Below are 22,296 nucleotides of genomic sequence, written 5' to 3' on the forward strand. Positions count from 1 at the left end.
CCCCCCCTCCCATCTCAAAATATTGTGTTCCAGCCAGGGAGCCCCAGAAGCAATCAGGGGGTTGCTTTAAAAAAATATATTCGAAGATTTTCTCAAATGTTCACGATTAAGGCATAAACAGAGTTCTCCGTCCTATCAAATAGTAACGCCCAGTGCTCAGGACGGAGATTAATAAAAGGACGGAGATTTATTGATATCAAAACCGATCGCATCGCTCCACAGGCTGGGAGCGTCTGTTGGGCAACATTCGATGTCATTTCCGGTTGGGACGTCATCCAAAATGTCCCCCCCCCCATTTTAGTGGATGTGACCGAAAATCTTAAAACGTGAATAACTCTTGATCTAAATCATTCCGTCCAATTCTAAGCAAAGATTATGTTTTAGACGGGCCATCGCGGTCCTGTCGCTAGTCGCGTTAGAATTAATCAAACCTCCCGTTGTGTCGATCGCCTCTGGCGTGTTTCGGCTTCATCTAGCTACTTCAGCTACATCCGGGATAGCACCTGGTGCGTCGCTAAATGTGCTCCGTTGCTGCAAATCGCTGGGCGCTCTGATTTAATAGTCCTAAAGAGACCACCGGGGGTACCTGGGCGTTCGTGGTGTTAAAATGAATCATTAGCACATCTACGAGCTTATAGCGCAGTGAATATCTGCTATTAGCAGATAGCCAAACATATAAAAATCATAATTTTTAGCTTTCCCGGTTTTGATGGGCTAAGAGTGATGTTTTTTATTTGATGTACTATCACCACAGACCTGTGGTCATGCCTATTCGCTGGCGCAACGGGAAAGATCAAAGGTGATCTTTGATGGGGTTGGACAATTCATTCCACTCTGACAGGTGGGATACAGTTAGGCATGCTCATCAATCATGTCCCATCAAACTGTCACCAGTGTTTCTTGATCAGTCACTTGAAAGGATGGGAGACCACGCTCCCCCCTCCCCCTCCCCTCCTCCCCCCATCCCCCCTCCCCCCGCGGCAATATAGAGGGTAAACGTGGGTGTGACATCAGTACCTACTCTGTTCATTTATTTTCAACACTAGATTAATCTACACACTGAAGATAGATAGCTAGCTACAGTAGCTGAAGTGATGCGTGTTGGTGCTTGTGTATGCACGCACGCACACATGCATGTGCTCTCACGCACACAGGCACACACACGCGCACGCACACGCACACACACACACGCGCGCGCACACGCACACACACGCACACACACACATGGCGATACAGGTCAATAGCCCATCAGCAGAATTTAAATGACCAACCTAGCTTAGAAGTTTGTTTATTCTGTCGGAGGTCTTCATTTCCATTTTACTCTCATTACACGGGGCATTTAATTAGAATGCAGGCAACCGAACAGAACAAGAGTAGCTGTGCGATTGCCTCTTCTTGGGCAGATTGGCATTCGTTGTTGTAAAATTACGGCAGCAACACAACAAGCAAGGCATATTATCGCTTTGGGGCACTGTCTCATAAATATTAATGACCTTCAAATAGTCACTCATGTTGTGGAGCAGGGAATGGGCATGATGGTTTCATGGTTTGTGGAAAGTTACCTTTATTGATGGCTATGGGTGCAACAGTCATTATATATTCATACTTATGTATACTTTTTTCACTGACGAAAACGAAATGGAAACTAAATGAAGACTAAGCTATGATGACTAAAACTAAGACTAAATATACTGACAATTTTGTCAACAATTAAAAACTAGACTAAAATGTCATTTTACACTTGGTTGCATGCTGAAAATAGCCAATCTACAAGCTCACAACCCGTCACAGCTTGTACATGTTGTGAGATTTTGTGAGCTTGTAGATGCTGTGAGCTTGTAGCGTCATTAAGACAGCCAAAATACATTTTAGTCGAACAAAATCAACTAGATTTAGTCGACTAAAACTAGACTAATACTAAAACATTCCAGGTGACTACAATGTGACTAAAACTACATTAAAACTACTCGAGAGACTAAAACTGAAATCAAAATTTTGCTGTCAAAATCAACACTTCTCTCTATGCCAGTGGTTCGCAAACGTTTCCCCCCCTCAAGGCACCCTGAGGGTCTCCCTGGACCCCACTTTGAGGAGGACTGCTCTGTGCAGACGCACCTTTCCTCTGAAGCCTGTGCTTCTCTGTAACCCTCACCATTATAACCCTTTTCTGTTGAACTTGTCATCTTCCACTCATTTCTTGTAGTCCCGCTTGGCCTGTTTGATGGTTCCTCGGAGGTCAGAGTGGGATCTTTGATGAATCCGTCCTTATTCCCAGCGCATCGTCGTATAGGAATCGTCGGCGCACGCGTGAAGCATGAACAATATGGTGTTAATCCCCGGTGTTCTGGGTTAGGAAATATTATGATCCCGACTGACTGAGTTTACGTCATTATGCATTTTTCGGATGAATCTCGTGTATGTGTACTACTCGTTAAGGATGTTTTATACTGGTCATCATACGCCAGTGTTGGGCACCGAAAATAGCTCATCTACAAGCTCACACAGAGAACCAGAACTAGCACCAGCCCAGCAACAGCATGTGCTTACTGTAGGTGGGAGTTATTGGGCGAAATGAGGAGCGTGTTTCTCAGTATATTCACCAGATAAACTATACAGACGGGCACAACAAAGTAAACCCTGAGCACAGACATCCGCCCAGGCGATCTGCACAGAAGACAGTTGTTCTGTGTACCTGTGAGACCTGTCCTTGATCAATGTTTTCTATAAAAATGGGGCTCGTCACTTAGAGTATGCTACCAGTATATGCTACCAGTCCAATTTGGGGGATTTCTTTATTTTATTTTACTGTGATTTTACTGGGTCTGTACACTTTGCAGACTCCGATGCCATTTCTTCTCCCTGTTGAGAATTGAGGCTGCAGTTTGTGTTGTCTTGCTCGCTGCTTTTCTAACCTAGTGTGTTGCCGTCAATTCATCCATTATACATTTTCTTATTTGATATGATGTCAGAATTGATTGATGAGTTGCTCAAAGCGTATATTAGAATGTTATGGTAAAGGTAATTGGTTTCATTGTGACACTAGGAAGCAGGGTTTTTTTTAAATATAAAATACATATCTTTGTCTTTGAAGCTTGTTGGTTATATGGCTATTTCCCATTTCTTTACACAGTTCAAATATCTATTCCATGGCCAAATGAAAGTTAAAATAACACATTTAAAGCTCTGTTTCTATGCATACTGTATGCATACATTTCTGAAACACATTGTCCTTGTTTATGTCGATATAACCAAATGCAACCCACCATTGTGTGGCTAAATATGTTATCTTTGGGGCATTTTGAATGAGGTTAGCCAGGAATACATTGTCATGCAATCCAACACAATACCTTTAGCTCCAAACAAATACATTGGACAAAACCTCACCGCTGTGGACTGGAATGCAAAGTTTCACCTCTCAAGCCTTAAGTCTCATATTCTTGAAGGGATGATGCCTGTGGACAATAGCTTTCTGTAAACCCAAGCATGGAGAGCGCTGTTTAGCGCATAATTGCTTGTAGCAGCAAAATTCGGCAGCAATAATAGCTTTTGTATACAAGAGAATTAAAATGTGTCAAATTACAATATTTATTCTGCCTGGCATTCGAAACTATCTCAGACGATATACAATAGCAAGGCTTTGGACAGGTTTTTAAACATGCATACTTAACAATGAGCTCATGAACAGCCAACTCTCAACATTACCAATACCTGCAGACAATGCAGTCGTCTTTGCAATGTTGTGATTCAGATCCGAAAACCGCATGCTGAGAAGTCATACAAAAATATCTACATTGTGGCCTTGCTGTTGATTAAAAAATATTACTTTTTTAGGAAAAGCATCACACCATATCCCTGAGCCTCATTTAATCACAACCATAGCGTTCCTATCCTGCGGCGAACATTTGGCAAAAACATCTGATCTACAAGCCTGCAATGCGGCACATCACGAGCTTGTGCATTGGCTATATTTAGCGAAGAGTTTTGATGTTATGAGGAAAAATGAACGTCCTTGTATCGATCCCTGGGGGACTCCGGTCTGGTCAAAGAACGTTTAAGTGGTTAAAGGAGCTTCCCAGGATTCCCTGTCACCACTACGTTCACATTTCTTTATACTACACCTTTCACAATGATGGCACCTCTTTCCAAATGGCAGCTGTGCAGAAGGAGAAGCACAATTATGCCTTTTGTTTTTTAAAAGATTAGAATTGCTTTAGTTCAACAATTAGATGCTTTCAAGGCTTGTCTGAACATTTTAAAAGGTTTTTCCAGGTAAATGGTGCATTTAAATAGCGCCTTTATCCAAGGCGCTTTACAGAGAGGTCAAGGCTGATGACGAGTTCACCACAAATCCATCTGGGTTGTACTGTACTGTAGATGATGAGTAAAAGTACAAACGTATTGGTATCAAAATGTACTTCAAGTATACCAAAAGTATAAAGTACTCATTGTGCAGAATGTCTCATTTCAAGTATAAAAATATTTAGAAAATTGCAGATCACAATGTATCGGCTATTTACTTGAATAAATATTTTTATTCAAGTTTTTAAGTTGTTTAAACAGAAGCCCAGGGGCAAGCATAAATGTCACAAGTTATGGGGAAAATCAAAAGCATAATCAAATAAGAGTATAGCCTTCAGTAGTTAACTGTCCAATTATATACGAAACATTAGGTCTGACCGACCGAAATGTATAGTTCTTAAGTGGTGATTGTATACTTTGTAATAATAATCAAAATCTACAAAGTAATTATAACTATAGTAACTAAAGTTTTCAAATAATTGTAGTGGAGTAAAATTACAATATTTGCCTCCGAGAAGTGTTGGAAATTGGAATTACTCAAGTACAGTACAAATACCTCAGAATTGTACTTAAGTACAGTACTTACTGTAAGTAAATGTACTTAGTTACTTTCCACCACTGGTAAAAAACTAAGTTCTTTGCCAGAAAATACAGATTTCTAGGGAGGGCATGAAATGAAGTGTGTCTGAAGTTGTGGCACCTGAGATCTTTTTGCGGTGTATTTATTACGCTGCAGACTGAAACATAATAAATATGGTGGAAGAAAAGACACTGTCGCTGAGACACAGGCAGAACTGGGTCATTTGTACACATGTCCTCAGGGTAAGAAGGCCTGCTGGGACTGTGAAAGTCATGGAGGTGAAATACCCCCTTTTTTTTGTTTATTCAAGAATGCTCCCTCGTTAGGTTTTAACTACTATTCTTGGCATTAGGGTTAGGGGAAATATTATTATGTGAAAATCGGCGACCTAGCTACAAGCTCACAGCAAATCACATTGTTTTAGAAAACGAAGAAGCCTAAGAATATATTGATGTTTATTTTTGTATTATTATTTGTATGTGTTTTTTGTTTTCATTTAAATCAATCAATCAACTTTATTTATTCAGACTCAGGTCATGTAGTTGTATGCTTCTAAAAAAATTATAACAATTTGAGTGACAAAAAAGAAGAAGAAAATAGCCGATATACAAGATTTCAAGATCACTAGTTTGGGTCCTTATGTCACATTTCTCTTTTGGGTCTTGAGCTAAAAGGTTTGGGAACCACTGCAGTAGGCCTATATGTCATATCTGAATGGCACTTAGTTATAATAGGAATTAGGAAACGTGTCTAGGTAAGCTGTTGGTAGAGCAAGAATTGCACGGTTTTGGGTTCGTTTTGGGTGTGATGCTCCACCTCAAAAATCCGTCTCCTTCTCCTTCATGGACTAACACTACTGTATGTAAGGGGTACCAATCCATAGGCCCCCTCATTGCTCGGCTGATACTGAAAATGAGGCACTTCGACGACCTACTTACTTACTTAGCCTCAATACTTCTTCTAAAACTACTAATACATCTCAGAGCTAGGTGTTCCCCTTGTGGTTTATGTGTGCATGCAACAATTAGCAGTGGTGGAAAAAAAGTACTCACATGTTTTACTTAAGTAATCGATTGATAAGTATCAATACCGCAACGCAGTTACAAGTAAAAGTCCAGAATTCAAAATGTAGTAAAAGTACAAAAGTATTGGCATCAAAATGTACTTAAAGTGACAAAAGTAAAATAATAATAATAATAACTTTAATTTATATAGCGCCTTTCAAGAAACCCAAGGACGCTTTACAAAACAGAAAAAACAAAAACAAAACAAACAAACTAATTGCCAAAAGCCTGAGTGAACACATGTCTCTTCAGTGCAGACTTGAAAGAGTCCAATGTAGGCATCTGATGAATCTCCAAGGGGAGAGAGTTCCAGAGGCTAGGGGCTGCCAGTTGCCACATAGAAGGCTGACGGATGGTGAGGAGTTCCATGTCTGAAGACCTCAGGTTCCGCTCAGGGGTGTAGTCCTTGAGGAGATCAGTCAGATACTGTGGGGCAAGGGCATGGAGGGGATTTGTAGGTGAGGAGGAGCAGTTTGTAGTTGATGCAGAACTTAACCGGTGGAGGCGTTTGAGGGTGGGGGTGATGTGCTGCCAGCGTTTTGTGCAGGTGAGCATTCTGGCAGCCGAGTTTTGCACGTACTGCAATCTGTCAAGGGACTTGTTGGGGAGGCCGAACGAACAGGACACCATTACAGTAATCCAGCCGGGAGGAGATGAAAGCGTGGATGAGGGTCTCTGCAACAGAGTCTGGGAATGTTTTTCCAGTAAAGTGTTAAAAGTACTCATTATGAAGAATGTCCCATTTGAAGTTGTCAAATGTATAAAAATATTTTGAAGATAGCAGATCTACAAGCTCGCAATGTGTCGCTCCGTGACACATTGAGAGCTTGTAGATCTCAAATGGCCGAAATGTATATACTGTATAGGCTGAAGTGTAACTAATGTATGCTTTGTAATAATATAAAAAACTCTAAATTATAGTAATGACAGTTTTCAAATAATTGTAGTGGAGTAAAAGCACAATATTTGCCTCTGAGATGTAGTGAAGTAAAAGTTTTGCCATTTTGAAATACAGTAAAGTATTCAGAAAAATGCACATAATGTGCACAAAGACCCGCACACCGTCTGCACTTGCAATACGAACTTTATTGGCAACGTTTCGGTCAAAGACCTTCTTCACGCATCTGGAAATACAGTAAAGTAAAAGTACCTCAAAATTGTACTTAAGTACTTAATGTATAGTTACTTTACACCACTGACAATTAGGTGAAGCAATAACTTCCAGGGAAGAGAAGAGCAAAGCGTCAAGGAGCCAAGGCGAGGAAGTCACAGGGCAATGGAACAGCAAACATGGGACTTTAATGATACTAGCAGTTATAATGAATAAATAACAAAAACATGCATGTATTATTTATGAATGATTTCTGCGGCTGGAGTGAAACTACTTTTTAAATGGATCATGGAGCTGGGTTTATCTATGCTCCATTTCTCTGGTAGTGCCAGCTGAATGCGAGGCAGATGTACTGTAATTACAGAAGGAACAACTGCATGTAGTTAAGACCTGTGATTATGCTTTATGTTTTGTGCGTATCAAATCAGATACGCACCAGTATGAGCCTCAGATGGATCCTTTTTGTGTTGTTGTGGAACATTTGTATCTAACTGGTCTTTTTTCATTTACATCACATTTACATAGACACGACCCAAAAATAATCTTTGCGCTGCTGTGCACGTTGTTTCGTTATTTGTACACGAGGACTGATCATAAGTCTACCACTAAATATCTGCCAACTAGTGAGGAAGTGTTTTTCTTCTCTTGTGATTCTGTTTTTATCAATTAACATCTAATCATTAGTGGCAAGCAAGCACTGCATCACAGCCTCAGAGTACTGTTGGTTAATGAGCAGATGAATATCTCAGTTGCCTGAGTGCCAAACCCACGACCAAAATCTTTTCAGTGATTCTCTGGCTGCCATCCTCTTTTTACGGTGTGGCTGAGCCATCTAGAAATGGGTTTATGTATGAACCTTTATTGAAAGGATACCCCCTTGAGATGTATCATCTCGTTTTCGAGAGGGTCCAGCTGAGAACAATAGTCAAGACAAAAACATTACAACAAATACATCCATGCATACATTACAAAACAAAAGCTCTCCCAAACTGGTCGCTCCCACCCCACCTAAACACCCAGAGAATAAGTCACTCAATGCATCGTAGTACTCATATAATGATGATGCGCATATACCAAAAATCATAAATCAAATCAAAAACCAAAAACAGACTGTTACATATACTGTATGCACATGCAATAAAATGCATTAACGACATGAAATAAGTACACAATTACAAACGTGCACATGCATAGATCAATTTACAGTATATTCACAGGCTTGTATGTAAGAAACATATAGAACAATCTGAGGCATATTAGAAGCAGGAGCAGGGTATTTGAATAAGTAAGGATAGAGACTTTAAAGATATGTAAGGAGTTAATCGATCTAAGAGAACTGGGGAGATTGTTCCAGCTTGCTTTGTATTTGAAAGCACGTCGGCCAACTTATTTTCTAATGTTGGTGGTGACTATGAGGTAAGGTCCTGATGTTGGTGGGGACAATGAGGTAAGGTCCTGATGTTGGTGGGGACAATGAGGTAAGGTCCTGATGTTGGTGGGGACAATGAGGTAAGGTACTGATGTTGGTGGGGACAATGAGGTAGGCATACTCTGTATTCCTCAGATTACATGGTGAGCTAAAGGGATGCAAATATTGTTTTAAATATTCAGGGTAGTTAAAGCTGATATAGACAAGTTTCCAGTGTTTGTACACAGAATTCAAATAGCTCCACCCCCCCCCCCCTCCCCCTGCCATTCTATTGGCCGAGCCAGGTCACTTCAGGCTATGGGATTGTTGTTGTTGCTGGGAGGGACGCTATGGATATTGCGCTCGTATGGCTAAATATGACATTAAATATAGTTAGCAAACAGTGTTTGATAATGACCATTGACTCTGACAGAAAATATGGAGAATAATAACAGGTTAAGGAGAATATATTGTAATACTGACGTGGGAATGTTGAGTATGAAATTAGGTTATGATAAACAGAAAATGAAATACAATTAAACATGTGTGGCTCAAGAGGAAAAGTGAGAAAGCAGTCTGTCTTTATCACACTTCCATATTAAATCATAAACATACTATTTCACATAGTTTGTTGGTGAAACTAAGAGGCCTATGGGGATAATATACATTGCAATGAAATCGCATCGCGTTTTCATTATAATACTGCTGGGTTGAACACACCGTCACAGCCTCGCGCTGCAATTGGCTAAAAGTTTAAATCCCCCCTGACGTCCCGACTAGTAAAGTCTAGTGGATATATACAGTCCATTCAGCCAGAGGGGGCCAAAGGGAGAGTGTGCTGTTGCAGGAGAACACCTCAGCATCATAATATAGGGAAAGATAGAGGGAAAAAAGGCCCAAAAAATACATTTATATATATTTAAAATTTTGGCTGAAAACTTGTCTATATCCCCTTTAACCCATTTTGGGCAGGAACCCCTTTTGGTGTTAGCATTATGTTATGCTTTAGCTATTGAAAAATAGCAGATCTACAAGCTCATAGCGCGCCACCGAGTGGCGCGCTATGAGCTTGTAGGTCTGCTATTTTTGAAAAATCGAAGAACCACTGACATAGAAACATAGCTTTTTCAGAAAACTGTCAGAGAATCTGATCTCATGTCAAAATGGGTTAAAAGTGAATGCATTTGAAGATGAATAGCAGCCAATGAAAGTGCCTTCTAGATTTGAGAGTTAACCAGTTGAGGGACTCGTACATAACACAGTGGTGGGTCATATAAGGACACCTCAGTATAAATCTGCAGAGATTGTTATAAGTTACATTAAGAGGATAGAGGTTTGTTTCAGAAGTATTTTGATAAACGCCTGTAGTCTATTATTGGGAGCATTAGTTGTGAGATAATTCTTTTTCTGACCTGAAGGGTGAAACAGTTGGATAAAGTACTATCAGGCTGAAATGTACTTTCTGGACAACAGAGGTAGTATGTGATTTGAATGAGAGTTGAGGGTCGAGCCGGAGGCCTAGGTATTTGAATTCATCCACCTTTTCCATTTGTGTGACATCAGCAAATGTAATAGATAACGTGTGTGTGTGTGTGTGTGTGTGTGTGCGTGTGCGCGTGCGTCCGTCCGTCCGTCCGTCCGTTCGTCCGTCCACTGGTCCAATCAGCACCAAATATCTTGTCCACACTATAGGCCTACTATAAAACCCCCACATTTCCTTTTTCACACATGTTTTATATTTTTGTGAAATAATAAATATATATTTTGTAATGGAAGTCAAATGGCGGTCGGATTGGTCTGAAACCTTGTCATATCTGTCATACATCAGTGACGTCACAGACTGGCCACATCAAGTCTGAGAGCCACATGGAATCAGCCAGTGCTTGTTTTTACTTTAGTTTGCTCCTCTTTATTGCGCCACAATAGGCAAACACAAGCAGCTTATTATAGTAATGGTACTACTAGAGTATTATTGAAAAAGCTGTGACAAAACAGCTGAAGGCAACGGCCCCATATTAAAAAGCTGATTGGCTTCGCACCCTCGGTGTTCTGTTAATTAGTCCAACGATGATAAATGTGGAAACAGGCCTGTGATGAGGTGGTCCGAAAATTGCTTCGGCCTCCTCCTCCTCCTCCTCATCACTAGTTCACCCTTCTGCAATTTGTGTGGTGTTTACTCACCCTTGCTGCCACTAACTACAGCTATAGCCTAAAATAGATTACACTTTGTCCATTATTATTCTATAGGTACTTTATGAAACGCTGAATTTCACACTGCATTGCTTCCACGGCCAACAGGACTTTTATGCGTGCTTAGGCACGGCTACTGGGAACCAATCATTGGCTGTGATGGCCTAGCTGACACACTGTTTCCACCCACCCTGGGCAAGACCTACTCTGAAAAGACTATCATCGGAAGTTGCGGGATTTTAGCGGAAATATCTCCCAAGGAAATTACGTTGATGCTTTACAAATCAGTTTACATTCTCCGCGAATGAAACAAATGTTGTGATTGGTCGGGAAAATATCGTATCCAGGGGAAATACATCTGATGGATGTTCCGGAGGATACGTCCGCCGATAGCTTCTTTGCCTTACGTTGTGACCAGGCTCTTCTTTTCGCAGAAAAGTAAGCCTGGGACCAAACAGTGGGTCGGGACCCAACAGTGGGTCGGGACCCATTTGTGGGTCGCGGACACATTTGTACGGGTCCCTTCATTTTTGGTTTCCTACATTTTTGTTTTTAATTATTATTATTTCAAAACATTTCCAAAAAAGCAAAACATGTCTTGAATTAAAAACAAAATTCAATGATTTTTCCAGGAATTTCATTAACAAAAATCTAAGGAAAATCTAAGAAATTACATAAATTAGAAAACAAATTAATTAGTGAATGAATTAGTGAAGATAGCCGATCTACAAGCTCACAATGCGTCGCTTTTGCGCCGCGTTGTGAGCTTGCAGATCGGCTATCTTCACCGGGGCAATATCTAAGTTCTATTTTGGGTCACGGGCTAAAAAGTTTGGGAACAACAGGCTCAGCAGACATAAACGCAGATTCACATGTTGGGCCTCAGACAGACTGATATCTTGGTTGAGAGAGAAAATAGAAAGGGTTCAAGTATAGACCCTTTGGGGGGACCCTGCTTCAATGAAGTGTATAGGGCAGGGGTCCTCAATAGGCGGACCGCGGTCCACGACCGGACCGCGGACCACCTCTCTGTGGACCCTGGGCAAATGCTGTGAATTTTTGGAGGGGAATATTTGTGAAACATTTTATTTCCATACTATTATTCAGTACTCTTCCATACTATTTGTATAAGCTTGCCTTGGTGTGACTGTACTAAAAAATATAGAGCCCCGCTCTCCGCTGGCCGCTGCGTGGCATGGGACCGGACCTTAGTCTTTTTCAAAAATTATTAGTGGACCTTCAGCATTTCTAGTTGAGGACCCCTGGTATAGGGTTTACATGATGTTTAGTCACTGAAAATACTGTAGTGTCAAACTGTCAACCAGTGTTAAAACTACTCGTCCTTTTTTCACTGACAAAAACAAAATTTAAAACTAAACCTATGATGACTAAAAGTAAATATATTGACAATTTTGTCAACAAAGAAAAACTAGACTGAAATGTTATGAAGGGGGCTAGTGGAGAAGAGATCAGTACTTTCTACGTAGTAGAAAGTAATTTATTCATGTTTGGTTGCGCTCCGGTGTTGCACAGATCTGCCACGCGTTGTGAGCTTCTCAGCTTGTACATCTGCTATTTTCAGTATGCAACAAAGTGTACAATCAGGCATTTCCACACCATCAAAGTGTGGTAAGAAATATACATTTTTGTCGACTAAATCAAGTGTAGATTCAGTCACAAAATCTTATTATATTTAGTCGACTAAAACTAGACTAAAACTAAAACATTTCAGATGACTAAAATATGACCAAACATAAATTGGATTTTTATTCAAAAGACTTTACTATTCAAAAAAGCAAATAACACATGCTACTGTATGGAGGCTCTTATTATATTTGCATGGATATGAATACAGGTGTGCGCCTGGATATTTTGACTTGCCCTTAGGTGTGCTTCGGGCACAAAAAGTTAGACAATCACTGCTGTCTGCACAAAGATACTGGGATACTCATTAAGGGCAAAACGTTAAAAGGGGGCATGAACCTCAATTCACATGTCCTGGGGCTTCACGGCAGATTTGGTTTCTGTTAAGAAATCTCAATTAAAAGGGGGCACGAACCTCAATTCACAAACCCTGGGGCTTCTTGGCAGATTTGGTTTCTGTTAAGAAATCTCAATTAAAAGGGGGCACGAACCTCAATTCACATGTCCTGGGGCTTCTTGGCAGATTTGGTTTCTGTTAAGAAATCTCAATTAATCCATTTAGGCCTGACGTCAAAATAAAAAAAAAAGATGTGTGCCGCATTTTCACGATTTAAAAAAAATAGCAGACCTACAAGCTCGTAGCGCGCCACTCGGTGGCGCGCTATGATCTTGTAGATCTGCTATTTTTCAATAGCTAAAGTATAACATAATGCTTAGTTTAAACACCAAAAGGGGTTCCCGTCCAGAATGTGTTAAAAGGGGGCACAAACCTCAATTCACATGTCCTGGGGGATCTTGTGAGATTTTGCGTCTGTAAGAAATACATAATTATTCATCATTCGGTAACGGTTGCCTTTGTTGGCTTTTATTTTCATTGTATGTATAGAATATAGAAAAATATGTAGTGCATACAGAAATGCCGTGGCCAACCATCCCGGTATCCGGATGACAATTCCCATGAGTAATGAACCCGCGATGAATCAAAATCCCATGCAGGCCACATGACGCGACATGTTGTCGATGCTCAGCTTTGTGTTGCCGATATTTCCCGATCCCTGTATGAATAAATGGTTTTGATTTGTCAAGTTGATTAGCCGTAGCATACTGTACGCTGGCCTTAGAAATTCAAAAGCTCCATGCAGATCAATTTAAAGTACACTATGACACGCGATATGAATGTGTATATGAGAAGTACCTTGGCACACACAGTACAGTACGTTTGATGTCTCCTGTAGTCCCTGACCCCGCTCTGTAGTACAAGATGAATATCTACGCTGTGGGAGCAGAAACCTTGGCTCTCCACAGTTCATCTTTTGATGTCTTTTCATAAATTAATATTTTGTACTTAGCCATTTGATAGTGTCACGCAAAAGTGGTATCTATCTCTATCTCTATCTCTATCTCTATCTCTCTCTCTCTCTCTCTCTCTCTCTCTCTCTCTCTCTCTCTCTTGAATTTGGACAGGCACTCGGTACAGCGGTTTCCACCCATCAGTGACGACGTGACATTATAGGTCAAGGTCCCGTTCAATATTCACACATTCCCACCAAGCCACACATGTATTGACACGTGTGACAGTCATCACACCTGTCACCATTCCGCTGAGAGCTGCGGACAGGCCACTGAATGATGTATCACCTCACCTGGCTGTCGACTTATCACTGTACTGTACCGCTCAAAAAGGAATCTCCCCAGCAGCGCGGCAGCCCTCCTACAGTACCCCCCTCCTCCTCCTCCTCCTCAAGTCACCCTTTCTCACCTTGAAACGGGGCGAAGCGAGGGGTGTGCACAGGTGCGAGAACTTATATACGAAATGTCCTCGTTTCCACCTTTCTTTCTATACGTGGCAGCGTGCTGTCATGGCGGCTGTCATCTCCGGTATGTCAAATTTCATTAAGAGGAGGGAGTCAGTATAGACCCTTGGCAGCACAGCAGGGCAGCAGGTGGCCCGGGACGCTATAGCATCAACCGCCCTCCCTTTGACCTCCCATGGGCCATCTGAAACACTCAATAATGCCATCGCCGCCACCCGACATCTGCCCTGGCATGACAATACCGTCACAACCCCTATTACACACGCCACAACCTATTGTTTTATCCAGCTTCAAAAGCGACAGACCCCTGTTTTTTGTACAGTATGTGTACTGCATATTTATTGTCTTACAGCACTGCACCACCAACATAATTGTGACAGGATTTGACTGAGGGGCTGCCATCGTGCACCCTCCAGCTTTTCATCAGAGGAGAAAAACACTAAAACACAATTTATTTTTTAGCACAGACAGACTTATCGCATACTAGAGCATGTCTGAAATAAATGTCAGCGCTGAAATCGACATGTAAATGTGAAATACATGCTGTGGTGTTTAATGTGAGTCCACAGAAGTGAACCTTTCAGGCCTGTTTTGTCAATTTGCTGTTTCTTCTGCAAGACATTATTCTATAAGCCATATACAATTTACAATTTAGGCATTTAGCAGACGCTCTTAATCCAGAGCGATTTACATTTAGGCAAGAACAAAAAAGCATGGGAATACATCACATATATAAAATGCATTTATCATGAAACATGCTTAAGCTAAGAACGTAACTAGAACATATCTATATAATGGCACTATACATACTATACTATGCTATACATATGTACTATGAAGTGCTATGACTACATACAATGCAATTATTGTGCTGTCTACATGACATGCTATAAGTCTGTTTCAAATGCTATCTAAGTCTAAAAAGTGCTATCTAAGGGGGTAGGGTAAGTGCATATCTCACAAAAGTGGTGGGTCACACTGAACAATGCAACCAATGCCAATTTGAAGCTATGATTCCCTGCTTTCATATGACATAAAATAATAATAATAATCCAATGACTTTGTGTTTGTCAAGGTGGGTCACAATTGTCTATTCACAGCTTCGGCCATATAAGACACATTTTATTTTTATTTAAAATTTAGCATTTGTTCATATTTAATCCAAAGTCATTAAAACCTTACTAAAGGTACCCGAATAATTGAGTCAGTATTGGCTAAACATCATTGCATGGTTAATAAGTCAGGGAGGTTTATATTTAATTTGCAAATCAATTTCTTCTTCACGGGCTAGACTTCTTAAATCAATCTCGCGCTTGAAAATGCATTGAAATGCAACTATAGCTTCGCTTTGACCAAAAGGAACCACACAGTGATATTTAGTGTGTTGACTTGCTTAGCTCTATAAATTAATGGAACGCATTTGTTTCCTCGAGAAAACAAACCACAGCGTTGTTGCAGTTTATACGGCAAAAATGACAACATTTTACATGCTATAGGGTTTTGTCTTCCAACCACTCAAAGTGCTTTAAACCATTTTGTGCGGGAACCCCTTTTGGTGTTTTAAACATTATGTTATAATTTAGCTATTGAAAAATAGCAGATCTACAAGCTCATAGCGCGCCACCGAGTGGCGCGCTACGAGCTTGTAGGTCTGCTATTTTTGAAAAATCGTGAAAATATTTATTTCAGAAAACTGGAGGATTTAGAAGATTTTTTTTAAATTATCAGGCCTATATGGGTTAATGAGCGCTTCACATTCACACTATTCGACACGCACATTCACACATCGACGGCTAGAGGCAGCCATGCAAGGCACAACTTGGTTCGTCAAGAAGCACTTAGCGCTTCAGTATCTTGCTTAAGGTCACTTTGGTATGAGATGCCACGTATGGACGAGATGCCTGGGGATCGAACAGGGAACCATAACGAATCCCTACACGGCCGCTCAACCTATACCGCACCAGTGTTGTTTTTGTCGACTAAAACTAAGATGAAAAATGTTCGTCGACTACCTTTTTCCACTGACAAAAACTAAATGGAAACTAAATGAAAACTAAGCTATGATGACTAAAACTAAGACTAAATGTATTGACAATTTCGTCAACAGCTAAAAACTAGAATAAAATGCTAGGAAGTGGACTAGTGGACAAGAGATCCAGTATGAGTCATTTTACACTTTGTAGCATGCTGAAAATAGCAGATCTACAAGCTCACAACGCGTCGCGCTGCGACGCGTTGTGAGCTTGTAGATCGGCTATTTTCAGCAAGTGTAAAAACGGTCATTACGACGGCACCAAGGCCCGCCAAAACACATTTTAGTCGACTAAATCAACTGTAGATTTAGTCGACTAAAATCTTATGACATTGACTAAAACTACACTAACACTAAAACATTCCAGGAGACTAAAATGTGACTAAAACTAAATGATAACTATTCAAGAGACTATGACTAAAACTAAAACAGAAATTTGCTGCCAAAAACCACACTGTACCGCACCAACACCACTGTAGTGAAACCACAGAGTGTGGGGGAAGCATACCTGCCAACCCTATACTGCGTTTGTCAGCTGTTGCATTGTGAGCTTGTAGATCTGCTATTTGCAAATGGCCCCGAAATGTAGGCCTATTATAGCTGAAGTCAGTGGCGTGCACAGACATTTAGAGGGGCAGGTGCTCAAGTGAAAAAAAGGGCACCTTGTGCAGCGCGTGGAACCGGCCGGTTGCCTTAATAGTGTGACATTTATAGATTGTGGGGCCTAAATAATATATTAGAAGCTTTTTATCAAGAATTGATCAATGTCACCATGGTCCACATACTGTACAGTGTACACTGTACAAAATAATAAAAATAAACGGTTTTTTTCCTTTTTTTCAAAAGGGCACATTGCCAAAAGGGCAGGGGGTGCTCTAGCACCCCCTAGTGTCTATCTGTGCACGCCACTGGCTGAAGTTATTACTGTATGTTTTGTAATAATAATCATAATTTACAAAGTAACTACTAACTAAAGCTATCAAATACATTTAGTGGAGTAAAAGTACAATATTTGCCTCTGAGATGTGGCGGAGTAGAAGTCAAAGTATTGGAAATTGGAAATACTCAAGAAGTACAAATACCTCCAAATTGTAGGCCTTACAGTAACAAAAAGTACAGTGCTTAAGTAAATGTACTTAATTACTTTCCATCACTGGAAATTATGAGAAAAATAAAATTAAAATGAACTTCATGTGAAAATATAGTAACATACTGTAAGTTATTAAGTCTCAGCATACATTGCAAGAGCACTGAAATATGTAATAATCTCGCCTACGTGTTTTGTATATTAAAAGTGTCACATTCGTTTGAGCTGTTTGGAAGGCCAGAAATAATTATGAAATTGTTTTTCTGTTGCTTGTGGAAGATAGGTGTTGTTGCAGGGTCCACTTTTATGTTCACTTACAGTAATTCTATATTATTGTAGAAAATATGCATTGTTTTAATATACAAATCATCATCTTACATACGTTGAACACATTTAGGCCTGACATTGAAAGAATATATTCAAAGATTTGTGCCGCATTTTTACGATTTTTAAAAAATAGCAGACCTACAAGCTCGTAAGTGCGCCACTCGGTGGCGCGCTATGAGCTTGTAGATCTGCTATTTTTCAATAGCTAAAGTATAACATAATGCTTAGTTAAAACACCATAAGGGGTTCCCGCCCAAAATGGGTTAAAGATATTATATTAGGACTATAACCATAAGGAAAAAAAGGGGAAAATCCAATTAACATATAGTTGAACATAAAAAACTCACATACATTTTTTTTAATTAAAATGCTAGTAAGCATTTTAATCAAAATATATACACAATGCAAAATAGAAAATCACATTTTATAAATTCCAGATTACTGAACTGTCCTAATTTCCTGGAGGTATTCTCCATCACCTTCCTATTGCAGGAAAACTTTTCAATCAAAATACTATAACCACAATTCAAAACAACATTCTGACAGGTTGCTTTGAACCAAGTTTACCAGTGCAAACAATGTGGTGTTGTTTGGCTAGAATTGGAGGTGACATTATTTTGACCATGGTGGTGCAGTTGATTGGTAAGAGAATAGATTTGAGAGGGGGCACGGTGGCACAGTCGGTAGTGCTGTCGCCTCACAGCTAGAAGGTCCTGGGTTTGTTTCCTGCTGGGGACGCTGTCGGCGCTGGGGGTGTGTTCCCTCCTCTGCGTCATCAGTGCCCATACCCGAGGCGGGGTTGGCGAAAGGGCCTTTCTGTGTGGAGTTTGCATGTTCTCCGAGTGTCCCCTAGGGTAGGTGCCCTCACAAAAAACATGCAGTAATCCTGGTCTCTAAACTACCTCCCCCTGGCCAGCCGGGGCGCCTGATGGAGGGGAAAGGAACTGGTCGGAATAACGTGTTCCTTCCACGTGCTACGTCCGGCCGGGGAAACTCTCCCCTGTCAGGTGGTGAAAAGAAGCAGCTTGGACTCCTCATGCCTAGAAGGAAGCATGAGGTCAGTCCGCTGCCCCCCCCCAGCTAGGTTGGCAGAGAACGTGTAGCGCCCAGGATTACATTAGATAATTGACACTGGGTTACAAAATCGTGGGTTACAAAATCGTGGGATAAAAAAATAAAAAAACAAATTAGATTTGAGATGTATAGATCTCATTGTGGGGGTGAGGATTTGATTGGTATGAAATGGACGAGTCACGGCGTGATTTGCTTGGTACTGAAAAGATGGAAATAGAGACGGGTGACGCTTTGAGTGGTGAGAAATGGGCCAAAAGAAGCAGTCAAATGCAAAAGTGCTTTGGATAATGGTCCGCAGTAATGTCAAGTATAGCATGAAGCGCAGTCAATCGACTAAACATGCCAGACTGCCAGTATGGTCCTTTAACCCATTTTGGACTGATGTCGATTTAAAAAAAAGGCTTCTAAATCGTAATAGTTTTCTGAAAAACCCATGTTTCTATGTCAGTTGTGCTCAACCTTTTTCATGTCAAGGACCCCCAGAATTATCTCTATTGGGCCACAGACCCCCATCTCAAAATATGATGTTCCAGGGACCCCCTAGAAGCAAATATTTTAGTTAAATATGTTCGCTCTGAAATATATATTCAAAGATTTGCACCAAATTTTCACGACTTTTCAAAAATAGCAGACCTACAAGCTCGTAGCGCGCCACTCGGTGGCGCGCTATGAGCTTGTAGATCTGCTATTTTTCAATAGCTAAAGCATAACATAATGCTAACACCAAAAGGGGTTCCCGCCCCAAAATGGGTTAAGGCTAGATATAAAAAATATGAAATACAGTATTCAGCTCTCTCTTCAGCTCACACCCCCATAAGCCTGCCAAGCAATATTGAAATGGTTGTAATTACAGTTCATGATTTGTGCTATAAATGTCCAGTATATCTTCTTTAGCCTGGGCTGCGGGAAATGAAAATGGGGAATGGTCAAGAATTCATTCCATTTCATGTCATTCCTTGCCTTCCTTCGTACAATATGTCTGACTGCATTCATTCCATTATACATTTCATATCTCGCATTCGTCCATATGCCTGCCGCTAAGTTTTGAGTTGTCATTCATCATTATCCCCATTGTAAATGTATGTACATTCAGAATTGTGCCTATATTAACAAAAAGCCTATTTTTTAAAAAAGTGTATATTTTACATCTGTGTATATTTTATAATTAGTACACAGTTGTGGTTATAACAAACGCATTTTACGAGATATGAATCATATTACCACAAAATACAATGTTTGGTATTTTCCAATTAGCAACGTTTGTAACCATACAAAAAATGTGCAAGAGAAACGGATCATTGATGCATATATGTTTCTGTCCCACTTTTTGTCTCGTCTGTTTAGCCCATTTTGACCTGAGATCAGATTCTAAAAATGTCTTCTACATCCTGACAGTATTCTGAAAAAGCTATGTTTCTATGTCAGTCGTTCTTCGATTTTTCAAAAAATAGCAGACCTACAAGCTCGTAGCGCGCCACTCGGTGGCGTGCTATGAGCTTGTAGATCTGCTATTTTTCAATAGCTAAAGCATAACAATGCTAACACCAAAAGGGGTCCTCACAAAATGGGTTAGCCTGTGGATCTGACTGCTGCCACTCAGGTCTTTTTATTCTCCACTTTGCAGGAAGCAAACCCTGCTATCGATTTCGACTTCTCCCCTACTGATTTCAGATAGAAATCTATACAGCCCAGTTCCTCATGCCTCCAAAGTGAAAGTGAGCGGTCCTCGGAGAAATGAATGACATAGATTGATGACAGAGAATAATTTTTTCTTTTTTTGTGAAGTTATTGAAACAAAGCTTCATCCCATAAATATTTAACCCATTTTGGGCGGGAACCCCTTTTGATGTTAGCATTATGTTGTGCTTTAGCTATTGAAAAATAGCAGATCTACAAGCTCATAGCGCGCCACCGAGTGGCGCGCTACAAGCTTGTAGGTCTGCTATTTTGAAAAATCGAAGAACGACTGACATAGAAACATAGCTTTTTCAGAAAACTGTCAGGATGTAGAAGAATTTTTTTTAATCTGATCTCAGGTCAAAATGGGTTAATATCGCCCCCGTCCTTCCGATTAATCAAACTCTGTGAGGCGGGTATCTTATTTCTCGCTTTGATTCCCACTGTACACATTGACCAGCACAGCAGTGACCACTCACTGACCCACACAGTCCCTCAGTCAGCTGCTGGTCCTGCACCGCTGCATGGATGGAACCATAGAAACATACATATTACTATATTATCACCATAATCAAAATAATGCTTAACCCCTTTTGGTGTTTTAAGCATTATGTTATACTTTAGCTATTGATAAATAGCAGACCTACAAGCTCGTAGCGCGCCACTCGTGGCGCGCTACGAGCTTGTAGGTCTGCTATTTTTGAAAAATCATGAAAAAAAATGTAGTGCAAAATGTAAAGCAAAGCTCCCTGGAACAACATATTAGAATCGTCCTCAGATCTAAATGGGTTAAAACTCTTAAAATGCCACTATTCTTAACACAGCCGACGCGAATCGCGTATCAATACGTTATCAATTAATCAAACGTCGGGTGCGGATCACGTATCAATACGTTTCAATCACTTTTTTATAGCATACTTTCATTCATCTTTTTACCCACCCGGACAATGAAGAACCATCGCCCTATCATTGTTGCTTAGTCCCGCTCACGTGATCAGAAAAAAACCCAAAAAAAAAAAAAACCCCTCCCATCCTGAAAACAGGAGGGCGGGCCGCTTTACGTGTAGAAGCCACTAAGCCAGTCTAAAATGGACGCGCCCATGCGCGCCCATGGAATGATCCAGTCGGTGTATGAAAAGAATCAAATTTCACCTAACCTCGCCTCACCAGGCTTTCCTCCAGCTATTGGCTTTCACACAACACTATACTACTCGATTCCCCCCTCCCCTCCTGTTTCTCCTGCAGGAGGAGCCTTGCGAGATGGGGGCTCTGTCCTGGCTGGCTCTGTCTCTCGGAAAAAAACAACCGATCGGCATTGCATTGCGTCTGCAACACACATGGACAGATGCATGTTTCCTTCTTCATACTGTAGCGACCAAACGATCCCCGAGCCTACAATACTACGAACTAACCACAGTATCGAGGGGCCGCCACGACAAGACAGTGTGCCGTTGGTGGATCACGTATCGCCATGCAGAACCGTCATAATCGGAGATCGCTCGGACGTGTGATTGTAACGCTTTTTTATTCATTATAATTGTAGTGATAAGACCGCAATGAACGCATCGGGGACGTAATCGACCCGGGTGTAATGTATAACGAACTTTTCCGCGTCCTAAACCGTGGTGTTGTGATCCGTTGTCGTTGACATCACAGCCGGGGGAATCTTTTTTTTTCCTCCATCGCCTCCAACCTGCATGCCCAGGCATGTTCTCTTGTTAGTAAATATACTTCACTAGCTTGAAAAACAAAATCAGCTGATGATGACAACGCGTCTCACCGTTATACTATAGTTCTGAACCGAACGGTGGAATGGGACTTTTTATAGCCGTACGGATCAAGACTTTTGCTGCCCAATGTGCCCATGAACCCCCCCCCCCCAATGTTTTGCGATCAAGACAATGAGGCAATCATCATCATCATCTAAGAAAGCAAAGAGTTATGAAGGTTTATAGTCAGACATTGACAGGCAGATATAACAATAAACAC

Source organism: Electrona antarctica, assembly GCF_951216825.1.
Source record: "Electrona antarctica genome assembly, chromosome: 10".
In the NCBI taxonomy this organism is placed as follows: Eukaryota; Metazoa; Chordata; class Actinopteri; order Myctophiformes; family Myctophidae; genus Electrona; species Electrona antarctica.